The sequence below is a fragment of the Cibotium barometz genome, chromosome 61 (assembly GCF_041138505.1).
Source record: "Cibotium barometz isolate CiBa-2024 chromosome 61, ASM4113850v1, whole genome shotgun sequence".
NCBI classification, from domain to species: domain Eukaryota; kingdom Viridiplantae; phylum Streptophyta; class Polypodiopsida; order Cyatheales; family Cibotiaceae; genus Cibotium; species Cibotium barometz.
The window spans coordinates 12,080,698-12,105,826 of record NC_141106.1 but is presented as its reverse complement, the minus strand read 5'-3'; the positions used below and the strand labels follow the sequence as shown (position 1 = coordinate 12,105,826).

Here is a 25,129-nt window from a genome sequence, read left to right as displayed (position 1 = left end):
AATCACTATCTCTTTCTCATATTAAGAAATACTTTTTGGCCTGCCCAAAGGGCAAGGACTAAGCATCACTTATACTTTTTTGCTTAACTAAAATTAATATTTTACTAGGTGAAAAAAATAATATATAGTAATCATTTCAATCTATTTGAAAAAAACTTCTTAACTAAATTTAATATTGTATTGTTATGGTATATTAAAGGTGATTTAAGTCTAGTTTCATTCATTTTTTTATGGTCGGGAATAAAGTGAGCTAGTCATCTTAAAAGCTTACTTAACTCTAGTTTCATTTCTTTTTGTAGGGGCTCACCCAAGCACATGGGCCATCTTTGAGGATAAATTTCGCAAGGAATTTCTCCCTAAAAATGGGAAGGATCATAATTGGACGGCCTAGAATAAGTGTCGAATGGATGCTTTGACACTTACCCAATATGTGTCCAAGCACCGGGAGATCATTTTAAAGTTGGATGGTCTTGATGACTTTCAATGGGTTAGGGGTTTCATTCAAGGCTTGGACAATGAGTACAAGGCCAAGGTGAAAACACAGTACCCCAAAACCCTAGAAGATACCATCAAAAGTGCACAAATTTTTATAATGATATATTTGATAAGAAGTCTAATTTGCACGAGGGAAATCTTTTCCCTCACCTTCATTGTCTAGTAAGAATGGGAAGCATAAATTTCCACCTTCCTCAAAGGAGGATAGAGGTAAGAAGCCCAAGGGGGCACAAGGACCGCTTTCAAGCGACGAGCTTGTGAGAGCACGCTAGATTGATTCAATAAGCATGCATGTCAATGCATGTCGAGGATCTACGCTCCTTGCATACTAATCCATCACATAAAAAGCGTCAAGTCTTCAAGTAGACACATCGTAAGTGTCGTCGAACAAAACCACTTTCTTCAAGTCTTCAAATCTATGATTTTATGCCTCGTTGATGCATAAAATACCCTTGCATGTAATTGTATGCAACTAAGTCAAAGTTGGTGTAGAAAACGACTCCAAACAAGAAAGAAAACAACTCCACTTTGATCGAGACGAAAACAAAGTGAGTTAAAAATTCTGAGAAAACTTGTGGAACTGTGCAATTTTTCCAACAAAGCTTGAAGAAATTGAATCAAAGTCAAAACTTCCACTCAAAATGGAGGAGCCGCCTTGCTTGCATGCACCATGCAACCTCGCATGCGAATTTCCCACCAAGAAAAGAGAGACTATGCACTGCAATGTTTGCAAGAGAGAGGGAAAAAGATACCTTGCTTGCAAAAATGTCACCTTTGCAATCATGCCCTTGTTGCCTCTTCTTCTACTAGATAAAGATAGAGAGATGGAGAGATTTTTTCATGCCACAAAGAAGCCAGAGAGAGAGAGAGAGAGAGAGAGAGAGAGAGAGAGAGAGAGAGAGAGAGAGTTCATTGTATTCCCCTTGACACAAACCGTGGGCACAACTATTGAAAAATCAAACATAGCTCTCAAACGGTGCACAATATCACTTCGTTTATGAGAGACAAAAAGTTGTAGAATAGCATTTTCCTTCAGCTCACGTGGACTATTTTGCAAAAAATGAATATTTACAAAAAAATTACTATTCAACAAATTTCGCCCTCATCCCAATAATAGTTTCCATAGAGAAGGCTTGGAAGAGAGAAAACACATGCTCTGATACCAATGTAGAGCACATGCTATGACCTAAGAGAGGGAAGAGAGCTCTAGTTAGCCACCCAACCATGCAAGAAAGGTTGAAAGCCATACATAAGCATAAAGGGACTAAAACTAGTAGACTGGGCAAATAATCCTCCCAATTAGATTGTCTGTTGCTCACATCTGCTCGTGGAATATCTTTAAGAACTTGGTATATCCGCTGTGTCTGCGCATTCGTTTTAGGGTGATCAGTGGTACTTGGATGGAGCAATGTATTCAACCGTTTGAATATGGTTCTCCAAAAATGGCTATGAAACTTTCTATCACGATTGCTTATAATGTTGGCTTGTACCCACAGAGCCGATAAATATTTTGCACGAATAGTCATGCTAACTCGGGAGTCTTAGCTGTTGTTTTTGTTGGAATGAATCGACACATCTTAGTAAGGCGATCTACCACTACCTAGATAGCATCATGGCTATGATTAGAAGTTGTGGTAGTCGAACAATGAAATCCACATAGATACTTTCCCACTTGCCATTAGGAATCTCTAAAGGATGTATTAGTCCACATGCCTTTAAGCACTCAACTTTATTAACTTGACATATTTTGCAATGTGTGACATATTCTTGAACATCCTTGTGCGTTTTTGGCCAATAAAAATATTGACGGACGTGCATGTCTTACCTATTCCTGGCTGACCTACAGTAGGACTATTGTGACACTCATAAAGAATTTGGCGCCTTGTGTCAGAGTCCTATGGTACACATACTCTACCCTTGTGGAGTAAGGACCCTTGATCAATGGTAAAATTCTTCTATCGATTCAACTCATTGGAATATTGGTAGTGAGTGTATGCGGGGAAGGATGCGCCCCTCCCTCATATCAATCCAATAGATGATGATACTCAAACTTTGCAAGCTATAATTAATATTATTGTTGCTTGGTCAAAAAAGGACATGATAAAAGTAAGGTTTGTTTAAATAAAAAATATTTATTTCATATAAACTGATTTTTATTGTTAGTTATATTTTTCTAATTATTATTTTTATATTAATAAAAATTCTTTAATGCTAGAAGTAAGGATGATGTTGTAAGGTAACAAGTAGTGCTCCTCCCACATCTAGCGTCTTGAAATTCTAGTAGAAAATTTAGTTTCTAACCTTGTTATTATGTGGAACATTGGCATATGCAAATGATCCTACATTGCACCCAACAGTAAGAGTGGATCTTGTTAAGACCAACGAGGAGAACGAGACATATATGCTAAGTATCGTCATGCGTATAAACAAGTTAGATTGTTTGAAAAGTTTATCTAGAGTGTTACTGAAAGTTTGTTTGAAAATTTGATCATCTCTTTTTCAAACTTAGTTTAAATTTCAAAATTTTATCTTTCTTTAATATTCTTTGTTCAGATTAAATGATGACGCATACGTTCAAACATTTGACACTAATATGTTGTGGATGATTCGATGAATGGGACTTGCATCAAAAGAAAGTTTGATGCAAAAAATTTCTTTTACAGTATATAAATGGTTACAAAGTGATATCGAGTGAAAAGTTGAAAACAAGGCTTGGTACAGTGTGCCTGATGCTAAGGGGGTTTGTCCTTGGGACGTCTATCTTTGAGAGAATAAGAGGTAAAGAAATAGATAAAGTTGATTTTGATTTTTGATAAGTGATTTTTCTATTCTTTTGTATTCAAATGGCTTCATGTTACTTTGTATCCTCATTATGAGAGAGTAAGAGGAAAAATATACATAGAATAGATTTTTATTTTGATATGTGATTTTTTGTTTCTTTAGTATTCAAATGGATTCATCAAAAGACAACATTGGGTGCAATTGTTGAGTTTCTCGTCAACACAGAAGTGATTGGTAGAGATAAAGTGATTAAAATCATCAATTTGGACGTTTTGCATAGTTTAAGAATGCCAAAAGGCTGTTATGGAGTATCGGTATTGTAAGTCTTTGCGAGGAAAGATGTACCCCTCCCTCATATCAGTCCAATGAATGATGATACTCAAACTTTGTAAGCTGCAATTAATAGTATTGTTGCTTGGCCAAAAAATGACCTGGTAAGTAAGATTTGTTTAGTATAAAATATTTGTTTAATATAAAATAATTTTTATTGTTAGTTGTGCTTTTCTAATTGTTATTTTTATGTTAATAGAAATTATTTAATGTTGGAAATAAGGATGATGTTGTAAGTAAGGTAACAAGTAGTGCTCCTTCTACATTTAGCGTCTCTCTAGCATTAAAAAAAAACAACGACTCAGAAGAAAGACGAATCGATACCAACAAATGGAAGGAAACAAGATGGCAAAAAGACATCTGACAAGGATAGTAAAAAGACATTTGACAAGGACAACAATGGGAAGTTCTTGTTAGGCTTAGAATCACAAAAAGGAAAAGAAATAGAGGTTGGTGACGCATCTTCAAAGGAAAAAGAGAAACAAGTATGCTTAATTGTGGAAGACTCTAACGGGGAACTTCTTAAAGTAGGGCTAGAAGCATATATGAAAGAAAGAGCAAATGCTGGTGGTGAATCTTCAATTAATAAAGACATAACTCTTCGTCAAGATATGCTATCAAAGCATTTGGACAAATTACGAGTATGCAATCTATCTAGCTTTATTGCACCTATTTTTTGAGTTTATTTATCATATTATTCATTTTATTCATGTTTGCCCAGGTTGAGGGTGAGACTCCTTTACCATGGGTTCTATTGTGATTTCTTATGAAACTAGAGAAGGCTAGGCAAATTGGGATCTCAAAAGATTGGAGCCTCTCACTAATAACTTTATACTAGAGGGGTATTTCGAGCCCAAAGGACTGACCCATCCAACTCGATTTTGAACCAAAATTCATACAAGGTATCCTTATAATGTCCCCCATAGGTTAAACAAACATTGACCAATTTCGATCACTCAAGGCCGTGTTCACGCGCACAAGTATAAATTTGACAATAAGGTATACAAACCGGACTAAACGTGCTCGTTATTGGATCAAATTTGAAACGAGACCTCTATACGCTATTCCCTACAGGTTCATCTAGAGTTTGTTCAGTTTGGGGTCTATTAGGCTGCGTTCACATGCAAAAGTCTAATTTTAGACTGTATGGCCTAAACATGCAGCTAATCAAGGCTGGAGTAGGTTAAAATGATACAATCCATTTTAACTCCCATTATTAGTAAGCCTAGATCCAATCCATCCCTATTGGAGGTTATTAGGCCGCACTCACATGTAAAAATAGCCGTCTGGTACAAGACCACCATCGAACAGCCAAACGGTGTCGGGATAGGTCAAAATTTATCAAGCCCCTAATTTTAATGTTATCAAAAGCTTCGTTAACTAGAAGCTTCCATTAAACCAAAGCTTTCTATTAGCCCTTTCTATTCATCAAAGGTTTGATTAACCACATAAACTTCTTGTTCACTAATCGTGAGGTTCTATTACTCATAGACTTTTAATAAAAAACGCTTTACTAACTATAAGTTTCACTAACCATAAGATTCCTTTACCATAAGTTTATTTAAGCCTAGAATCATTAAACCATAGCTCTTAGTAATCGTTCTTTAACCATAAATCTTACTAACTAACCATTAAACTAAGCTTATTAACCATGCTTTCTTTGAACCGTCTTTAAATTAAGTTTATTAAACAAAGACTTCATAAGCGATAGGCTTCAGTATATAAAGCTCATTAATCATAAATCTTACTAACTAACCATTAAACAAAGCTTACTAACCATGCTTTCTTTGAACCTTCTCTAAATTAAGTTTATTAATCAAAGACTCCATAAGCCATAGCCGTCATTATATAAAGCTCATTAATCATGACTTTATTAAGCCATAACTTCATTAAAACCTTACGCTTAAACAACACAAATCTTTCTTCAACCATGATTGTCCTCGTCAAATATTTCATTTGTCCTTAGGTTATTACTAATCAAAATCCTTCGTTAATCCTTAACTTCTTACTATTCAAATTATTTCCTTAAATCAAAGGCTTTGAGTTACCTCAAAGTAAGGCTTGTTGACCCTCCATGACAATAAAGAGGAAAAGAATCCAGGAGGTTATGTATTGCCACCAATGGTGCACCTGCACATGCAAGAGAGAGAGAGAGTAGACTGTGTATTTTTGTTGCGGTAACTTGAAGCCAATGGTGCACCTGCACATGCAAGAGAGAGAGAGTAGACTGTGTATTTTTGTTGCGGTAACTTGAAGCCACATAGACAAAGAGAGGCAATAGAGGGTGGGTTTCACACACACACACACACACACACACACACACAGAGTAACCATCATAGAGGCCTGTTGTTTGTTCTGCAAGGTGATTTTGGCAGCACATTGTCTTGCAGGTCACTTCCAAACTATATACAGACTTATTTGTGCAGCAGGTTCTATTTCAGGGTAGTGAATGTCTCCCATCTTGGGAAAGGATCCTTTAGGATCCAGTTTGAGTCTTTTGATTAGGCAGAGTAGGACCTTGCACAGACACTGCTTTCTTTGGAGCAAAAAAGGACATATTGCATCTCACAAGAAGTTTTTGGCATTTTCCATGTGGAAAAGAGGGCCTCTTTCCCTTATGTTTCCCTACAGTGTTCAACATCATGAGCTTCTGCAAAGAGGCTCCGCATACCTAGCTAGGTGCGGTGGGGGGCAGGGGCTGCCGGCCCCCCACCCCGGGGCCGACAGCCCTTGCCCCGCACCGCACCTAGCTAGGTATGCTCCGCCTCGCCTGCAGAAGCTCATGATGTTGTCGTAATCCGCAATGTGGGAATCATAGTGGGAAAATGTCTAAAACTTCTTGTGATAGTAGGTTTGTTGCAGTAGGCGGGGACCTTACTATCACTACCAAGATGCAAGACCTACCTAGGTATACTTCTTTACCTTCGATCCATGGTGGACATATTTTGTAGAGAGTCTTCTTCATAGACACTGCTTTATTTGGAGCAAAAAAGGACATATTGCATCTGGGGGTAGCCGGCATACAACAATATCTCCACAACAGAGGCGGTAGACAGTGAAGCAACAGAGGCAGGCTAATCAAGAGCCTATGGGAAGCTTTGGCATGGATGAGAGCAGATGTAGAGAATACTAGGGGCAGTGGTGGCTAAGTTTCTCGTAATCATCTCCAAATGGAGTTTCTCGTCTTTGGGAGAGAATTTGTAATTCCCTCTGCTTGGAGAAAATATTAAAAAAAAGTCAATCCTAGAAGATCTGGTAAACTTCAATCCAAGATGTAATTCTTGGATGTTCTTTTATATGGTTTTTGGATTACAAGCTCTGTTGTAATTGACAATTCTTGTATTTTGACCTTGAAGTGTGTGCCTTCAAGGTGATTATTAATATAAGATTTTTTGCTGGCAAGAGATAGAGAGAGCGAGAAGAGCGATATACTTCATCGCTCACAAAGAGAGAGAGCAAGAGAGACAGAGCGCATCACAATGCACTCATGATAAAAGACAATATAGGGCCAATAGGAAAAATAAAACTACTTGTCAACTCGCAACAAGTAGATGATAATTAATATTTTTTAAAAACACAAAACAAAAGGTTCCAATTCTATGTTACTCACAATTTGTGTGCTTGCACAACACTATCACTCTCATGTAAAGAGATGAATTGATAACCTAACCTACAACAAAGGTGACTTCAAATTTGAACTTCACATTTTTTTCAACTATTGTAGCTTTTGAAATCCAAAGCATTATCATAAAGTCGAGCAAGTGTCGGACCCATATAATTATAAGGTTAACAGTTATAGAAGCTTACTAGGGTGGATTTGCTAGTAGATTGTATTGGTCTTTAGATACGCAAGAAGAACAAAATGCTACGTGTGTTATAATCACCAACTAAAAAGTGAATATAGCCACTTTAACATCTCCAACAAGTTGTACCAAGTAGAGGGTAACAAGGAAAGTGCATGCACGCTATAATCACTAAACATTTAGCATATAATTGTTTCTTAAAGCTAATGAGCATTAGTATACTAACCCCCCCCCCCTCCCCCTCCCCCTCCCCCTCCCCCTCCCCCCCTCTCTCCTGGAAAGCAAGTTGAAATCCCATTTGATCCTTGAAAAAATTGGTATCATGTTGTTGAGGAAATGTGAATGAACATCATTGCATCTGTTATCTAGCCCCCAATTATATAATAATAACTCTATAGCCTAATAAACCTTCACTATTATTTTCTTTAACAACTTCAAAATGTGCAAATCATATTGCACATACCAAAATAAATAAACTATCTTATCGTTACAAGCACAACATTTGATAGTAAAACATCACAATTTAAAAAAAAGGCCCATGTATTCTCCATCAACCATTGTACGGCATGGAAGAAGTGGGTACAATAAAAGGTTTTGGGCGATAATATAATATAAAGCATCACTAGTTCTCACACTCGACAAATGAAATTTGTGTTTATCACAATCCACTATATCTCAAGAAAATTGGATGTGCCAACTTGAGGCATGAAGAAGTTTGAAGTTGAACACACAAGAGATAAGAATGATACTAAGACAAATGTTAAGACTTTACACTCCAACTCCCTAACAAATGATTCTACAAGATAACACGAAAGAAGACATAAAGGGCATGAGACATTTGCATTGAGATTTTGAAAAATCGTCTTGAAAGCATTTCATTATGAGGTGCAAGTTGATGAACTTCACTCCATATTTTGTATCAAATCATGTGCGTGGAGCATTAGTCCTAAACAAATAGAGTTAATGAAATAAATGTGCATGTAGGAAATGTTACGGTGTTTTTAACTTACACTTGTTAGCACGTCAAGTTGGGCCATTCTAGTCCGGCCCTTTGGTTGTAGGGTTGGCCACCCAATTGGTTATTTTGTGTGATCGCGCATCATCTGAAGAGCTTATAAATAGCGCGTTCGGAGGAGAGGAGTATCTGGCTGCGTTTCTGAACCCACGAGGGGAGCTCTTTGGCTACGATTTTCAGCCTTGGGAGGAGCGCCTTAAACCTATGGTTTTTAGAAGAGATGAACTTCATCGGCATTTTTCAGCCCCAAGGTTCCATGTTTCACTGTGTTTTTAGCCTTGGATAGCACAGCTATATCTCTGATTTTGCAGAGGGGTCAAGAAGATGTTGGTGGTACTTTGGCCCAAAAAGAGTACCACTTTGACTGTGTTTTCAGCTTTGGACCGTAGTACGAATCTACATTTTTTCAGCAAAGGATAGCAGAGCACATCTCTGTTTTTGCAGAGCAGATGGTCGTGGTACTTTAGCCCGAAAAGAGTACCACTTCGGCTATGTTTTTAGCTTTGGACTGGAAGGACTTACGGGTATTGCTTTTTGCTCAAAAGGTTACTGCTTTGCTATGTGTTAGGGACTTTGAGGCCTACTTTTGCTATGTTTCGGACCAACAACTCAGAGCCTTCATTGGTTGTGGATTATCTTCACTTTTGGAGGACTTGGTAAGACATATTACTTGTTTTCTTTTCACCTTTTCAGTGAAACACAGGGCAAGTGACCACGAGTACCGCGTGAAGATGGCTCGTGGCGAGGACACAGATGTGTGGAATAAGATGGTTCCGGACCTCGAGCTCGAGTTTGCTGACTATAGGAAGAGTTTGGATTTCCATATCATGCGCCTTGACAGGGCGAATGTTGTTTTAGGCGTCCCATGGTTATATGATAAACACGACAGTTTGTATATAGACTATGTACATCACTCTCTTATTTTTGTTAAACAAGATTGTCCTCATGTATCTCTCTCTTTGTAATCAAAGTTCTGTAAATAATGGATTTTCCATTCCTGTTGTGTCAGCAATTGAAATGTTTGAGTCTATGAAATCTTCAGATGTTGATTTCTATTTTTGTTTTCCGCAATTACTTTAAAATTTATTTGTGCTTGGCACTACTGTTACTAAGTTTCGTAAAGGTGTATGTTGTTCATCTATGGAGTTACATGACTCTGACGAGCGTTGATCCAAAGATCATGAATGATTTCAAGGATATTTTCCCTGATGATTTGCCTTCAAGTTTACCTCCGTCAAGGGGAGTGGATCATGCCATAGAGGTGGCAGCCGGTAGTCAACCGTTCTCTAAGCACCCCTATCGGTTTAGCAAAACCGAGGAGGACGAGATTCAGAGACAGTTGGCAGATTAGTAAGTCCCCGTGGGGAGAGCCTATGTTACTTTCTTGAAAAAAAGATAACACTATGCGTTTTTGCGTGGATTACAAAGGCCTAAATAAGCTCACTATAAAGAACAGATATCCACCATCTCATATGAATGATTCATAGATCGACTCCATGGAGCATTGTACTTTTCGAAGATAGACTTGCAATCACGCTATCACCAAATTCGAATCAAGCCGAAAGACATTCCTAAAACTAGTTTCCATACACGTTATGGTCACTACGAGTTTTTAGTCTTACCTTTTGGTTTGACTAATGCTCCCGCAACATTCAACAAATGATGAATGATTTGTTGAAACCGTTTTTGGGTAAATTTGTTGTTGTATTTCTAGATGATATCTTGATTTACAGGAGGAATTTATCTGAACATGTTCGACATATTCGCATTGTTCTTGATATACTTAGAATAGAGAAGCTATACGCTAAAGCTTCAAAGTGTGAATTTTTCAAGAGACAACTCTTGTATTTGGGTCATATTATTACTCGAGATGGCATTCGAGTTGATCCAGAAAAGCTGGATAAGGTACGGAATTGGCCCATTTTGCAGAATGTGCAACAAGTGAAATCTTTTTTGGGTTTCACGGGATTTTTCCGTAAATTTATTAACGAGTATTCCAAAGTTGCGGCACCGCTTATGCAACTGGGGAAGAATAGTCTGAAGAGGTCGGGTCCTCATCGGAATTGAGTGGAATGAGTGTCTTGATAAAAGCTTTAAGGCGCTAAAACACTTGGAGACTACAACACCTATTTTGCATATCGTTGATCCTAGCAAGCCATTCATTGTTGAGACGGATGCTAGTGATTATGCAATTGGTGCAGCGCTTTACCAAGATGGAGGTCCTGTTGCATTTGAAAGCAAGAAGCTTTCCGATGTGAAAATGCACTACCCAACGTATGAGAAAGAGCTATATGTCGTGATTCACGCTTTGAAAAAGTGGCGGCACTATTTGTATGGCTCTACTTTTGTGGCATGGACTGATCATCATTCATTGCGCTATATCTGTGATCAGGATGATCTCACGGGCCGGAAGGCTAGGTGGGTTGAACTCATGCAAGAGTTTGATTTTTAGATCCGTTATCGAAAGGGATCCAGCAATAGAGTTGTTGATGCACTAAGCCGGATACCCGAAGTAAATGCCTTATCTATGGTTGAAATCTCGACGGCTTTTATCTCACTCTTCAATTCTATCGCTTAGGAATTGCCAAGCAAATTATCTGAAGAAAGGAGATTTTTCAGAAGCACATAGTGCCCATTGAAAAATTTGGGGTTGGCGGCTACTATGTGGAAGGAACACCGAGCGGCCAGCCAAAAATGCGAGCCTACGTAGAGACCTACATGAAGAAGTGTAGCCAATGCCAAGTGAATAAGGCAGAGCACCTTAGAAAGGTTGGTTTACTTCACCCATTGAAGATTCTTGATGCCAAGTGGCAAAGTATCTCAATGGCTTTTATTGTTGGTTTACCACGTACTAATCATGGGGATGACGCCATTTGGGTGGTCGTCGATAATCTCACAAAAATGGCAAAGTTTATACCAACGAAATCGACAGTAAAAAGCCCGGAGTTGGCCATTTTATTTGTCGATAATCTATATAGATTATATGGATTGCCAGAAGATATTGTCAGTGATCGAGATTCGAAATTCACTGCACGCTTTTGGCGTGATGTTTTTGCTCATCTTGGAACTAGACTAAGCATGTCTTTGTCTGACCATTCAGAGTCTGATGGATGGACTGAGAGAACAAATCAGACTTTAGAAGATATGGTGAGAGCATATGTTTCCCATAGGCAGTCTGATTGGGAAAGGTATCTTCCACAATTGGAATTCGCCTACAATAGTAGTAAACATTCGCTATAGGATTTAGCCCATTCATGCCGATGTATGGATTTGAACCTAAATCTCCAATTGTTGTGGGCTTAGAGAAAGTCCAAGATCGCCAAGCTCACGATTTCTTGTATGACAAGCAGGAAATGCTAGAATTGGCCAAAGATAGTGTAAGGACTGCTCGTGATCTAGTCACCACTTACGCTAACCAAAAGAGATCTCCAAGAACTCTTGATGTTGGACAATCGGTTTATCTGAAGATACCCAAAGATTCCAAGACAATGCGAACTGGAAAGTATTATAAGCTTTCAGCCAGATTTTGTGGTCCTTTTATGATCACCAAGAAGATTGGCCCTGTGGCCTATCAATTAGCTCTTCCATCACATGTGACTGTACATCCAGTCTTTCATATTAGTCGACTTAAAGAAAAATTAGGCGAAGCTGATGATGTTGTTCCTGTCTCGAGGAAGATGTTTGGGAAGATGTCCAAACAGAATATATTCCTCCGGAACCAGAAGTAGTGTTTAGATCAACAGACTATTCATTCTAGGCATTGTGCCTATGATGAATACTTCATCAAGTGGAAGGGCAGGCCAAAGCGGTTCGCAACGTGGGAATCTGTGAGAAACTTAAAGTCTCAATTTCCCCATTTCATTGATGAGGACATCAATGATCCTAAAGGGGGGAAGTATGTTATGTCCACATAGGTGTGGGCAGATCTCGCCGTAGGGTTCAATCAGATTGGGTGTCCGGATGTTCGGGCGGGTGCCACTGTGAAGGCGGCAGTGTGACCACTCATCTTATAAGAGGTGGAGGCCCCATTCTAGACGACAAGACCCACTAGCTTGAGAGCTAGTGTGTAGCCCGCGGGGCTAGTGTGGCACGAGGTCACCCCGAGGCGGTGAGGCCAAGGCCCGGGTGGTATGGGACGCCTTGGTCTTAACGGTGCGTACGCTTGCCTCTGGACGCTAGACCCCAGCACGGGGGTGTCACCGGATGGTGGCTATGGACGGGTGGTATGGGACGCCTTGGTCTTAAACGGTGCGTACGCTTGCCTCTCGACGCTGGACCCCAGCACGGGGGTTACACCGGATGGTGGCTATGGACGGGTGGTTGGTCCGACTCCGATCCCTTCGGTGGTCCCGTAGCTAGAAGGAGCATCGTAGTACGTCTCACGTATGAATCCGTACGAATTTGAAAATATGGCGGTTGGCAACTTCTGGCCGTTTTTTACTGCCCGGCTTTAGACTATTTCTAGCCATTTGGGGGCTCATTTTGAGCCGATAGGGGTCAAAGCCCCAAGGCCTTCAAGGGGCCAAGGCCTAAGGGGACCCCAAGGCCTCTCTCTCTACTACTTGGCCTACTACTCCTACTCCAAGGCCTCTCTCTCTACTTGGCCGAAGGGCCTCTCTCTCTAAAGACTAAGACTCGAGAGTCTCTATGACTCTCTAATACCTATATAAGAGAGCATGGCTACTCTCCTTCTCCATATTCAAGCCTTCAAGCCCCCAGACAGTGGTTTCCACCTTGTGGAATGATTGGGAGGAGCACAACGCCGAAGATGCCAGAGCCATGCAACGCTATGCCTGCAAGAGGAGTTTTGGCAATCCGTTCACACCATTGTCATTGCGATGACTCCCTTTTACAGGGTGTTGCGCATGACCGATTGTGAGGGGTCCACCATGGGCCTTCTTGTCCAATTCTTTAGAGCCGCGCTTGTGGAGTTAAATGCTTGCACCGTCATCATAGGTGACCAACATGCACAGATCGCAGAGATGGCCGAGAGGAGATGGACATGGATGCGCGAACATATCCATAGATTTGCAACATAGGTGCATCCGGCTTACAAGTTAGCGGCCGTTTCCACCGACACGGAGCTTCTTGGAGATCGAGATCGTTATATGCTTCGAGTTGTGCCTGTAGATGACCACATCTCCTTCCTCGAGGAGCTCGGTTGCTACACTGGTCAAAGAGGACAGTCTACATTTGTCTCCCACTTGTTGGAAAAGGGATTCACTCGTGAAGCCTCTTTTCTGATGGGATAATTTTGGCTATGCGCTTGCAACTCTTCAGCCCATAGCTGTGAGGGTCCTAGCCCAAGATTGCTCTTCGGGTGCATGTGAGAGAAACTGGAGTGCATATTCTCTCATTCACACGAAGCTTCGCAATCGACTTAGCACACCACAGTCACAGCGGCTAGTTTATTGCCGCGTTAACATGCGCATGGTGCAAGCTATGCTTTCTATGGGTAGTCCCAAGCAAGTAATTTCTTTATTTATTGATCATTGATCAATGATCATTGCATGTGTCAAAAATTATCTGAACTCTTGACTCTTTTAGTATTACTAATCTTTCGTTGTTGAACTGTGTTGAATGTCGACACCTTCAAGTTGACACGTGACAATCTTAGCAGTGTCCATCAAGCGTTTGACGAGAATGAGGAGATGATTTTCGCGGAGCTCTACAGAGAGCTCACGGCAAAGGATACTCGCAACACTCGAAGCCAGCGTGGGCAAGGAGTTCAAGCTGTTGCACGTGCGGCATAGAGTTTTTGGTTTCCCCTCATTTATACTCTAATGGCATTATGGTTTGTGTTTTTGGCTTTAAACAAGGCTTCTATAATTTGTTATGTAAAATGATTAAGTTTTAAGTGTTTGAAAAAGAAAATCGTGCTTTTATCGTACCGTACCGTATTTTTTCGTACCGTACCATATCGTACTTTTCGTACCTGACTACTATGGCCTACGCTCCGCCCAACCTCCTACGACTCAACAAGTAAAGAGTAACGAAGGGATCTAGCCGGTGGGTTGGCTATTATACGAACCTTCCATAGCAAATCCCTATCGCTATACCTTACTTTAGGTGGCTGCTCACCTTTTAAGGATTATCAACGGGTTTCCTTGTTTGAGATAGAACTTTTAGAGTTCCCTAGATATCGTGAGAAGAGACTACGAATCTTTAAGAAGACTTCTTCTAGAATTCGCAGATTTTGTTTACACGAGAACATTTTTATCGATCAATGTTCCAAGAGTAAACTCTCGCCATAGAAGTTCTGTAAAAATTTCGGTGGAGTCTCCTTTGTTCGAGTTTAAATTCATCGTTTTTCCAGCCAAGCCCTCACAAGAGGTTTAAGGCTATCAAAACAAATTTTAAACAATAAAACTTAAATCCATAACTCTAAACCCTTAGAAACATTCCATTTTGGTTCTCGCTCGAGGAGGGATTGTCCGAAATTAGGGACCACTATCCCCTCTCGAGGGAGAATGTTCTCAAACACTTTGCCCTCTACTTAGTTTTCTTCCGGATTCGGTCATCATGTGCAAGGGAGAGTCATAATGACTCTCCTACCGTCTCCCCATCACTCTCTTTAAGTCGGCAACTACCATCACATCTACTCATAGACGGAACGTAAACACTCCGTTTGCAAACATTAAGAAAGAAAAAACGCTATTACTTAAAGAGACGAGGTTGATAGTAAAGTCTATGGGAAAGAGTATAGAGGTGGGACGGGAGCGAAGGGGAGTAGCCCTTCGTGCGTTAGACTCCAATGCTAGGTGGCTCCCCTTAGATCAATAATACTTTCTAACCTCAAAATCTAGTCTCAAGAGGAGATCTAGAATCCCTACCAACAAGGCTAAGCAGGATCGCATGGCCTACAACCCAGCCAAGCTCTCCCGACTCTTTCGATGTAACCAACGAAAACTCTGGGTCTCAAAACACACCCTTCCCAAACGCAGCCGCGACATTCCCTTACGGCTTAGTCTTCAACAAGACACACGAGGGTCAAGTACCTGCCGAAGTACCTGCCGATCTAGACAAGCAAAGATGATCTCCATCTTCTTGTAAAGGTTTTCCCATAGCCACTGTCTAAGGCTAACGATTGCTAGCATACCCCTCTCCTCGGTGAGTAGCTATGAAGATCTTCGCCTTCCCGAACAAGAACTCACCAATTCCACTTACCCAGGTATGTCGGGACTGCGATGTCGGTAGATTTCCTACCCCGAGGAGGGGAATTACAGAGCGGACTGAAAAGGCATAAGAGGTCACCCTCCAAGGTGAATGTCGGAACAATGATCAAGTCACTTCAACACATGTTAAGATCTCTATAAGAGAGAATCTATCTGACACCTTAAAACCAAACCCAATCCTCCAAAATTCAAACAATAGATTCCCTACCTGGCTATGAAGAAAACAAGCAACAAGACATCACGACTACGGCTATGAAGACATCCGGCAACATAACCATACCCTTCCATTACCTAGACCTCCCTTCACTTTATCCTAGTTTCAGCCTCAAGCATCCCATAATCCATAACAACAAACCCCCTAACTTCATGGAGACTTCACCATCACCTATGCTACCACCATAGCTGTGAAGACTTTAATCCTTAAACTCTTCACACCCTAAACATAACAATCATAAACAAGAAAGAGAGAGAGGAACTTTACCTTAACCACTACGAGCGTTACAAGCTTAACCAGGATTACCAATATTTACCCTAACCATGACTCAATCACCCTACCATAACCACCATCGAGACTTACCATAACCAATCAAAGATTACCCTGACATTGATTAGCATCTCAAAAAACTTAAGCCACAAGTTCTCAATTAACATAACCATAAAGACTCGGCTATGAAGTTCACCCAACCTCATGGTTACCAACACCTAACCACCATCATACTCAAAACATCTCTAACCATAGAGAGCTTCTCATCAAGCATCTAGTAACCACGACCCCAGATAGTTCAATCACCAAACACACCACCATCCTAGCTATGAAACCCTATCACAAACATACACAGCTATAACATCAAAGATTACTCCTTGACCACCTACAACCTTAACCCTTAAGACTAGACACCAACCACCCACAAATCACAATCATGAAGACGTTAATCCCATCTACGATCACGATCAAGGAGACAGTAAGCAAGAAAAAGCTAGAATTTTTCTTACCAACCCTCCAAAGGGGTAATCAGGTCACTACTTCCGGAAGGATGCCTCCCTACTACTTCTCGTCAAGATAGTCAAGTACTTGTCTGGCGTGACCCTTGGGAACATATCCTACAATCAAGGCACTCCAAGAGACAACGTCCCGCGAAAGAAACCCTCCCGCATTTGCGTTGCCTAGGAGATGATCCCGCCCTTGACATATGTCTACTATTCAATGTTGCTCGGCGGCCGGCCACTACCAGGCCTCGTACTAACTTGTTTCTCCCTTATCTCCGATCCTTGCACATGCTTTCAAGACGCATATGAAGGTCTCCGCATCGGGAAGGATGCCCTCACACTGCACCTCTTCAAGCCGTAAGGTGTTTGCTTGGCATGACCTTCTTCCGCATACCCTGAAATCAACGCACTCCACGGGATAACATCCGAGAAGGAAATCCCTCGAACACTTGTCGCGCCGGTGGAACATTCCCACACTTAAACCCTACATGGTCACGAGAACTTGGCCCCACCCAATATCATCCTACCACAAACCTTGTCGTGCAATTTTGTCATGGATTTGATTTCCCCTTCTCGATTGTTCCGATTGTGACACACACCTCCAAGATGCACGCATAAGTCACTGCACTAGAAGGATGCCCACATGCCGCATCTCATCAAATCAATCAAGTGCATTCCAAGAGACAACACCCTGGGAAGACAATCCCTCGAGCACTTGTGGCTCCTTCGCAACAACTCTATACTTGGCATACATGTCCTATCGAGTACTACCCATCGCAACGTCGGTCTGAAGTAACCTCTTGCCTTGTAATTTCATCATGGATGTGATTTCCCTTGCCGATTGTGACACATGTTTTCAAGAGGCATCCATAATTCACTACAATTTGGGAGGATGCCTTCACGCTACCTCTTTTCGAATCAACCTTCCTACGCATATCCTGTAATCAATGCATTCCAAGAGAATCCATCCCAAGAAGGCAGCCCATCAAGCACTTGTTGTACCTATGGAATGACACCACACTTGGTATACATGGCCACCCAAGCACTACCCAGCACTATATTATTCTGTTGTAGTCCCGTCCAGCAATCGCATCATGAATGGGTTTCCCCCTTGTCTAAGGCTGCGCATTCTAAGAGAGAACATTCCGAAATGGCAGCCCATTGAGCACTTGTCCTGCCTTTGAGACAGCCCCCACTCAGCACACATGGCTTTGAGAGCATTGCCCGGCACCCCCGGCCGTTCGGCAGCAGCCCTGACCTTGCATTTTCGACATGAATTTGTTCCGCCTTTGTAATCGGCGGCCCCTCGAGCCTTGTTGCGCCTTTGTAACAGCCCCGCACCTGGCATACATAATCCTTAGAGCACCGCCCTTGGCATACATAACCACTAGAGCACCACCCTTGGCATACATGCACACAATAGCATAGCCTAGCGCAACGTTGGCTGCAGCAACCCCCCCCCCCCCCCCCACCTTGCTCGCTCGTCATGAATTGGCTTCCTCTTGTCTATGGCTGCGCAGCAGCCCCTCAGCATACGTGTGCACTAAATCAAGTCCGGGCACAATGTTGTGCAGTGAACCCCTGCCCTGCAATCTCATCTTCGGTTTGTTTCCCCTATCGGCAGCCCCTGCCCTGCAATCTCGCCCTGGATTTGTTTCCACTCGGCAGCCTCGGCAGTCCTTGTCCCACCATCTCGTCATGGATTTCTCTCTCCTTGTCGGCGGCCAGCAGCAGCCCCGGCTAAGCAATCTCGTCATGGAATTGTTTGCCCTTGTCAGCTGTAGCAATCGAGCGAGCGCGCGCGAGAGAGAGAGAGAGAGAGAGAGAGAGAGAGAGAGAGGGAGAGCCATTGCTCAAGTGTGTTGCACGCATGTATCCATAAGAGGGAGGGCCGGTTTTACTAAGGTCCAGAGAGAGGGCGGTTTAAATTAGGTGCCACCCCCCCCCCCATAGGCATAAACCTAATGAATCAAACAATATGTCCAATTCACATAAACAAAAGTGCAAGTTATCTCATGGGGTGAATCCACAAGACTATTAAACCATCAACTCCACCGTGTCTAGTATCGACCAAATACTACGACATCTCCAACTAACGTCATTAGTGCCCAATAGTGGGTGTAGAACTAGTAAGCTCCCTCACACACATTGCCCACAATCGGCCCCCTGAGCAAGTCCAGAATCCCCTTTTTTGGGACCGTTCTCAGCTCACCACATTTCACGTACACGATCACTAGATCAGGTGAGCACTTTTCAAGCAATTCCCTTCGCACAAGATCAACAGGTATGCGGGTGCCGGTGCCGAGAATCATTGTTTCGGGTACAAGACCTCAACAAGACTACAAAAGCCTCTATTTCATACTCTTGTTCCTGATTTGGGTCTCCTGTAAATCCTCTTCTACTTCCATTTCCGAGCTCTTCGATTACCCAAGACAGAGTATCCCGGCTATCCATCTCGAAGGCTCCCGTATAGCTTTACACTTAAATTCGGCGTACTTTGGGCTCGGCTCGTTACTTCTGTAGAAAGTCCTTGACATTATCGGAGGTGGTCAACCCGCTTACATGAGGTTCTGAGGGGGATCCGTCTGTCCGACCGCCTCTTGGTTGGACTTAGGAGACAGTCCGGGATTCTCGGACAGAGGGCATTCCTCCGGATTGGGAGGTGCAGGTTGGCTCTCAACAGTTACGACAACTACAGAATTGGGGATTAACAGGAGAGTTCATGTGCATCAACTACGGGTTGACACAGGCTTTGACAGCCTGGGAAGGGAAGATCGGTGCAGTCGGTCTTCTCATAGATTTTATGAGTCATCCTTGGAAAACTCATTGGCAGGCTTCGTGGGCCTAGTATGGGAAGATCGGTGCAGGTTGGCTCTCAACAGTTACGACAACTGCAGAATTGGGGATTGACAGGAGAGTTCATGTGCATCAACTATGGGTTGACACAGGCTTCAATAGCCTAGGAAGGGAAGATTCGTGCAGTCGATCTTCTAACAGGTTTTATGAGTCATCCTTGGAAAACTCATTGATAGGCTTCGTGGACCTGGTATGGGAAGATCGGTGTTGGAGGTCTTTTGGCAGGTTTTATGAGTAAGCTTGGGAAAACTCATGGGTAGGCAGGATTCCGAATTTTGCGGGAACTGCAAGCAGGATTGGACATTTTGTTGGAACTGCAGGTAGAATTGCGAGTTCAGAGGGAATTGTGGATAGGATTGCGACTCCTATGGTACAACAAGGCAACCCCGGATAGAGGTATATTCTACTAAGCTAGGGAGGATGATGATGACGACCTTATGATGCGAGGATGGACGACTTGGAATGGGCCAAAGATTTTGATCCTTGACTGTTGACGATAGTCTATGGTTTCACCCTAGGCTTGGGCTTGGAGAAGCAAAGAGCAGATTGCATTGCTGGCAGTGGTTCGGATGCAGTCCAAATTCATGGGGCTGATACGTCCAGGATCTGAGAGGGGGTATTAGTAGTCAGCTTCCCTATTCGTATGAGGCTATGTATAGTGGGCTTGGCCACCCCTTAGGCCAGTTGCTCCACTTGGGCCACTTGGACTAGTTTCATTATTTTCCTCTGGTATTTTATTTATGAGGTCGTGTAGGTATTTCTAGGTGGGTCAAGCATGTGCATGGGGGGGCCATATAAGGGAGTCCAGACCCCACCCCCTTGTAATTTACCATCATATCTATTGCATTGTACAGATAGCCATCGTGTGCTCTCTCTCTCTCTCTAACGTTTTTGCTAGTAGCACTCTCTCTCCTCCACTTGCATTGCCTCTCCACTCTCTCTCTCTCTCCTCTCTTTCTCTCACTTGCTATTGCACTCCCCCCTTTTCCGCTGCACTCTGACAAACATCTCTAACCATAGAAAGCTTCTCATCAAGCATCCAGTAACCTCGACCCCAGATAGTTTAATCACCAAACACACCATCCTAGCTATGAAACCCTATCACAAACATACGCAGCAATAACATCGAAGATTACTCCTTGACCACCTACAACCTTAACCTTGACATCGACCACCCACAAATCACAATCATGAAGACGTTAATCCCATCTACGACCACGATCAAGGAGACAGTAAGCACGAAAGAGAGAAATTTTCTTACCAACCCTTCAAAGGGGTAATCGAGGTCAATATTTCTGGAAGGATGCCTCCTTGCTACTTCTCTTCAAGATAGTCAAGTACTTGTTTGGCGTGACCCTCGGGAACATATCCTACAATCAAGGCACTCCAACAGACCGTCCCGCGAAAGAAACCCTCCCGCATTCACCTTGCCTAGGAAATGATCCCGCCCTTGACATACATGTCTACTAGAACTCCACCCAATTCGATGTTGTTTGGCCACTACCGGGCCTCGTACTAATTGTTTCTGCACATGCTTTCAAGACGCATATGAAGGTCTCCGCATTGGGAAGGATGCCCTCACACTGCATCTCTACACTGCATCTCTTCTAGCCGTAAGGTGTTTGCTTGGCATGACCTTCTTACGCATACCCTGAAATCAACACACTCCACGGGATAACATCCGAGAAGGAAATCCCTCGAACACTTGTCGCGCTGGTGGAACATTCTGAAACTCGCGAAAGCGTGCGGAGAACTTCACCTCAAGGTTTTTGACCGTTCTGATTCGGATTCCGGCTTCCATTTCTCCAAAAGAGGAAGGGAAAAGCCCCAAAATCAGATTGCCATTCTAAACGTTAACATGCAAACAATAATGCTTATGATTGAATGCCTCATCACTCAAGCATTCTCCAAAACAGCATTCAATGCAAGTTCATCAAGCATCTTAGTGTGCTTGTGCCTACGGTGAAAATACCATCCGTTCAATACACTTTGCATCCATCTATACGCTCTCCCATAAAGGTAAGAGTGCATAGTCCATCATGCTTATAAAGCATGTCCAATCGTACTTCCTTCAAGAAGTATGCCCAATCACACTTCCTTTCAGAAGCATGTCCAATCATACTTCCTTTCGAAAGCATGTCCAATCACACTTCCCCATTTAGGGATGGAAGCATGTCCATTCATACTTCCTTTCAGAAGCATGTCCAATCACACTTCCCCACTTAGGGATAGAAGCATGTCTATGGCCATTCATACTTCCCCACTTAGGGATGGAAGCATGTCTAATCATACCTCCTTTCGGAAGTATGTCCAATCATACTTCCTTTCGGAAGCATGTCCAATCACACTTCTCCACTTAGGGATAAAAGCATGTCTAATCATACCTCCTTTCGAAAGCATGTCCATGGCTTTTCATACTTCCCCACTTAGGGATGGAAGCATGTCTAATCATACCTACTTTCAGAAGTATGTCTAATCATACCTCCTTTCGGAAGTATGTCTGTCATGAGACTTTGCTGTAAGAGTGTTTAGATTTGCAGGTAGAAGTGCTAGTGTGTGTGTGTGTGAGTGTGAGTGTGTGTGTGTGTGTGTGTGTGTCAGTGAGAGAGAGAGTGTGTGTGTGTGTGTGTGTGTGTGTGTGCGCTAGAGAGCATGTGGGTTGTGTTGCAGGTGCTGCAGCAGCAGCAGCCAGCTGGGCAGCTGGGCAGCGCAGCAGGGCAGCGGGCAGACCAGCGGGCAGCTCGGGCAGCGCCAGCAGGCAGCGGGCAGGCGGGCAGGAGAGAGAAAAAGCAGAGGAAGAGAGAGGGAGGGCGCTGCTTTTTCGAAAAAGCTGAAAGGAGAGAGAGGGGCGCCCAAAAGTCAACCTTTGCTTTTCTCCTGCCAAGTGGCCTATTGTAATTGGATCCCAAAAAGCTGTAGCTTTTGCCTTTGCCAAGTGGCCTATTGTAATTGGATCCCAAAAAGCTGTAGCTTTTGCCTTTGCCAAGTGGCTAATTGTAATTAGATGCCCCAAAAGCTGTAGCTTTTGCCAAGTAGTATAAATAAGGGATGGATCTAGCTTGTGGATCCATCAAGTCTTGCGAGAGCGTCAGGGTGTTCACTGGAGAAGAGTCTTCCAAGAAGAGGACTCCCAGTGGTGAGCGACCCTAGGGCTCAAAGCAAAGTGAACTTGATTGTAATCCTGTTTCTTGGATTAATGAAGTAAAGAAATACCTGCGGGGGCGCTACGTTTAGGGCCAATCGGTGTCTTGTGCAGGAGCTCCGCTCCCAAATCTTCTAAACCCTACTCTCAAGTTTTGTGCTGTGGAATAAGTCTTGGTTGTTTGATTCAAGAAGTGTGCTGAATTTATTGTTTGGGTGAAAGCTAGGTCACTGCCCTTTGGAGTTAAGACTTCCATTGGCCGGTTTCAAGGTTCCATTGCCGGGATACGCCAGTCTTTCTACAAGGAGGTGCTCGGAGTTCGTCTAAAGGAAGCCATGGCGGACAACCAAGAAGAACAAGTTCCAAATTTCATGAGTAGCTCTGAAGAATTCGAAGATGAAGAACAGGAGCAGTTTGAAGAGCAGGAGCAAGTTGAAGAAGCGGATGTCGCACATGAAGAATATTTGAAGAATCTTCGAGAAGCGCGCATTGGAGGAATTTTGGACATGTTGGAAGACATTGATGAAGATCCATCTTTGATGGACGAGGTTCGTCAAAGAAGGAAGTTAACGAGGACATCTACGAAGGTGCAGGCCAAGCAAAAGATGCCGGCGAGGAAATCTCCAAGTGTGGATGCGTCAGCACCTAATCATGGAGCGGCTATGGCACTACCTACTCACCTATATTCCACAAATCCCGACACTTCTTTTGGGGGAGGATTCACAGGTTATGGCAGTAGAGGTTCTGTTTTCCACTCCATGACTGGTACACCTCCCATGTTTGGAAATGGTTTTGGTATAGGGATGCCAGGAATGGGTTATGGGGGTTGGGGGCCATATTCCGCTATGCAAGGTGGACTCATGCCTAACTTCACAGGTTTGCCAGGGGCGTCACAAGGGCCTGGAGCACTTCCTGCTTCGATTCCTCCTACAGTGACTCTCCCTCCTGTTTATGATGGGTTGACACCTATAGGGCCTCCAATGGCCTACAAGGAAGGTGGAGCCTCGGTAAAGTTTGATACATTCGATGGAGCTTCTGACAGGAAGAAGGCCTTGACCTTCATCCAACAATTCGATGCGGCGTTTTCAGGAGGAAACTTTACAGAAGTTTCTAAGATACGAAAGGCGGCTTCACTTCTCAAGGCTAATGCTCTTCAATGGTGGTCTTCTGTGACACAGAGTGGTAGACCTCCACTCACTTGGGTAGATTTTAAGGCACTTTTAGTGTCTGTGTGGTTGACTTCGTCTTTTGAGGTCGACGTTATTACAGCATGGAGAAATTTGAATTCTCAAGGCTGTTCTAACTTAGATGAATATGTAAAGCAATTTTGGACTGCACTGCATTCATTGAATTCTTTTAGGCCAGTTTCTTTGGTTGAGCAAGTAGAAACTTTTTGTTGTGGCTTGCCAAAGGAACTGCGTGATTATTGTATTAAGAATAAGGTGCAGAACATGACACAGATGGTTGAAATAGCTCAAACGGGCTATGCTATGCTTACAGGCAAAATGTCAGGATTTAAGAATAATACTTCTTCGTCTAAGGATGAGGAAACTAAGGAAAAGAAGAATGTTGGAAAGTTCAAAGCTAAAGGTAAAGGAGGATCTGCAAGGTCTAGTCCTTATCGTACTGCAGAGGAGCGAAAGGAACTTATCGCCAAAACAGGCAATGCTTCATTTGCAAGGAGACAGGGCATAGATTCTTCGAATGTCCTGAAAGGAAGACAAAGACTAAGGAGGCTACAAAACCAGAAAACGAGGCATCTACTAAGAAGAAGCCTTCTGCAGGGTTAGTGCCAGACATGATTGGAGACACTAAGGAAGATGCAGCGTCTGAGCTTTTCAAAGCTTGGGGCAAAGTCCGAGATCACACTGCACTTGTGTTCTTTGATTCAGGCGCTAGGGCCAATTTCATCTCTCTAGAGTTGGCATCGAAGTGGGAATTCGAGCGGAGGAGATAGGGACTATGCATGAAGCATCTATGGCGGCACCAGGACTTTCAGTAGCAGTGACTCCCATCATTGGGAAATTGCGTCTGCACATTCACGACTATGTAGATGCAGAGGACTTCTATATTATGCCTTTAGAAGGGTGTGATGTACTTTTGGGCATGCCTTGGTTTCATAGAGTTAAAGCCTCTGCTGATTTCTTTAATAGGAGAATAGCCTTTACTCATAGGGGAAGACAAGTAGTGCTTGATGTAAAACTTAAGGGGAATTCTATTCCAGTTGTATCTGCTGCGGCAATTTCTAAAGTAATCAAAAATCATCTTTCTGCGTACTTGGTCTTTGCTAAAGAGAAAGAGGATGTGACTGAGTCTAATTTGAGTACTTTAGATAAGGATCGACTACAGTTTTTGAAGCAATTTCAGGATTGTTTCTCTGAAGCACTACCAGGGGTCCTTCCGCCTGAGAGGCCTGAGGATCATACTATTATGGAAATTCCAGGATCATCTCCACCTAACAGGCCACCTTACAGGGTTAGTGTTGCACAGCAGGAGGAGATTATGAGTCAAGTGAATGACTTGTTGGAAAAAGGACTAATCCAAC

The 25,129-nt window shown here is 42.8% G+C and overlaps 1 protein-coding gene and 1 pseudogene across 1 annotated transcript in view; both read left to right on the top strand.

Annotated features, from left to right (window-relative positions):
* The window catches only part of LOC147604551 (metallothionein-like protein type 2, MT2-22), an 80,022-nt gene that overhangs the window by 16,374 nt on the left and 38,519 nt on the right, over positions 1-25,129 (top strand). The gene's annotated exons all lie outside the window — the stretch shown is intronic.
* On the top strand, positions 3,564-4,491 carry LOC147604554 (uncharacterized; annotated as a pseudogene).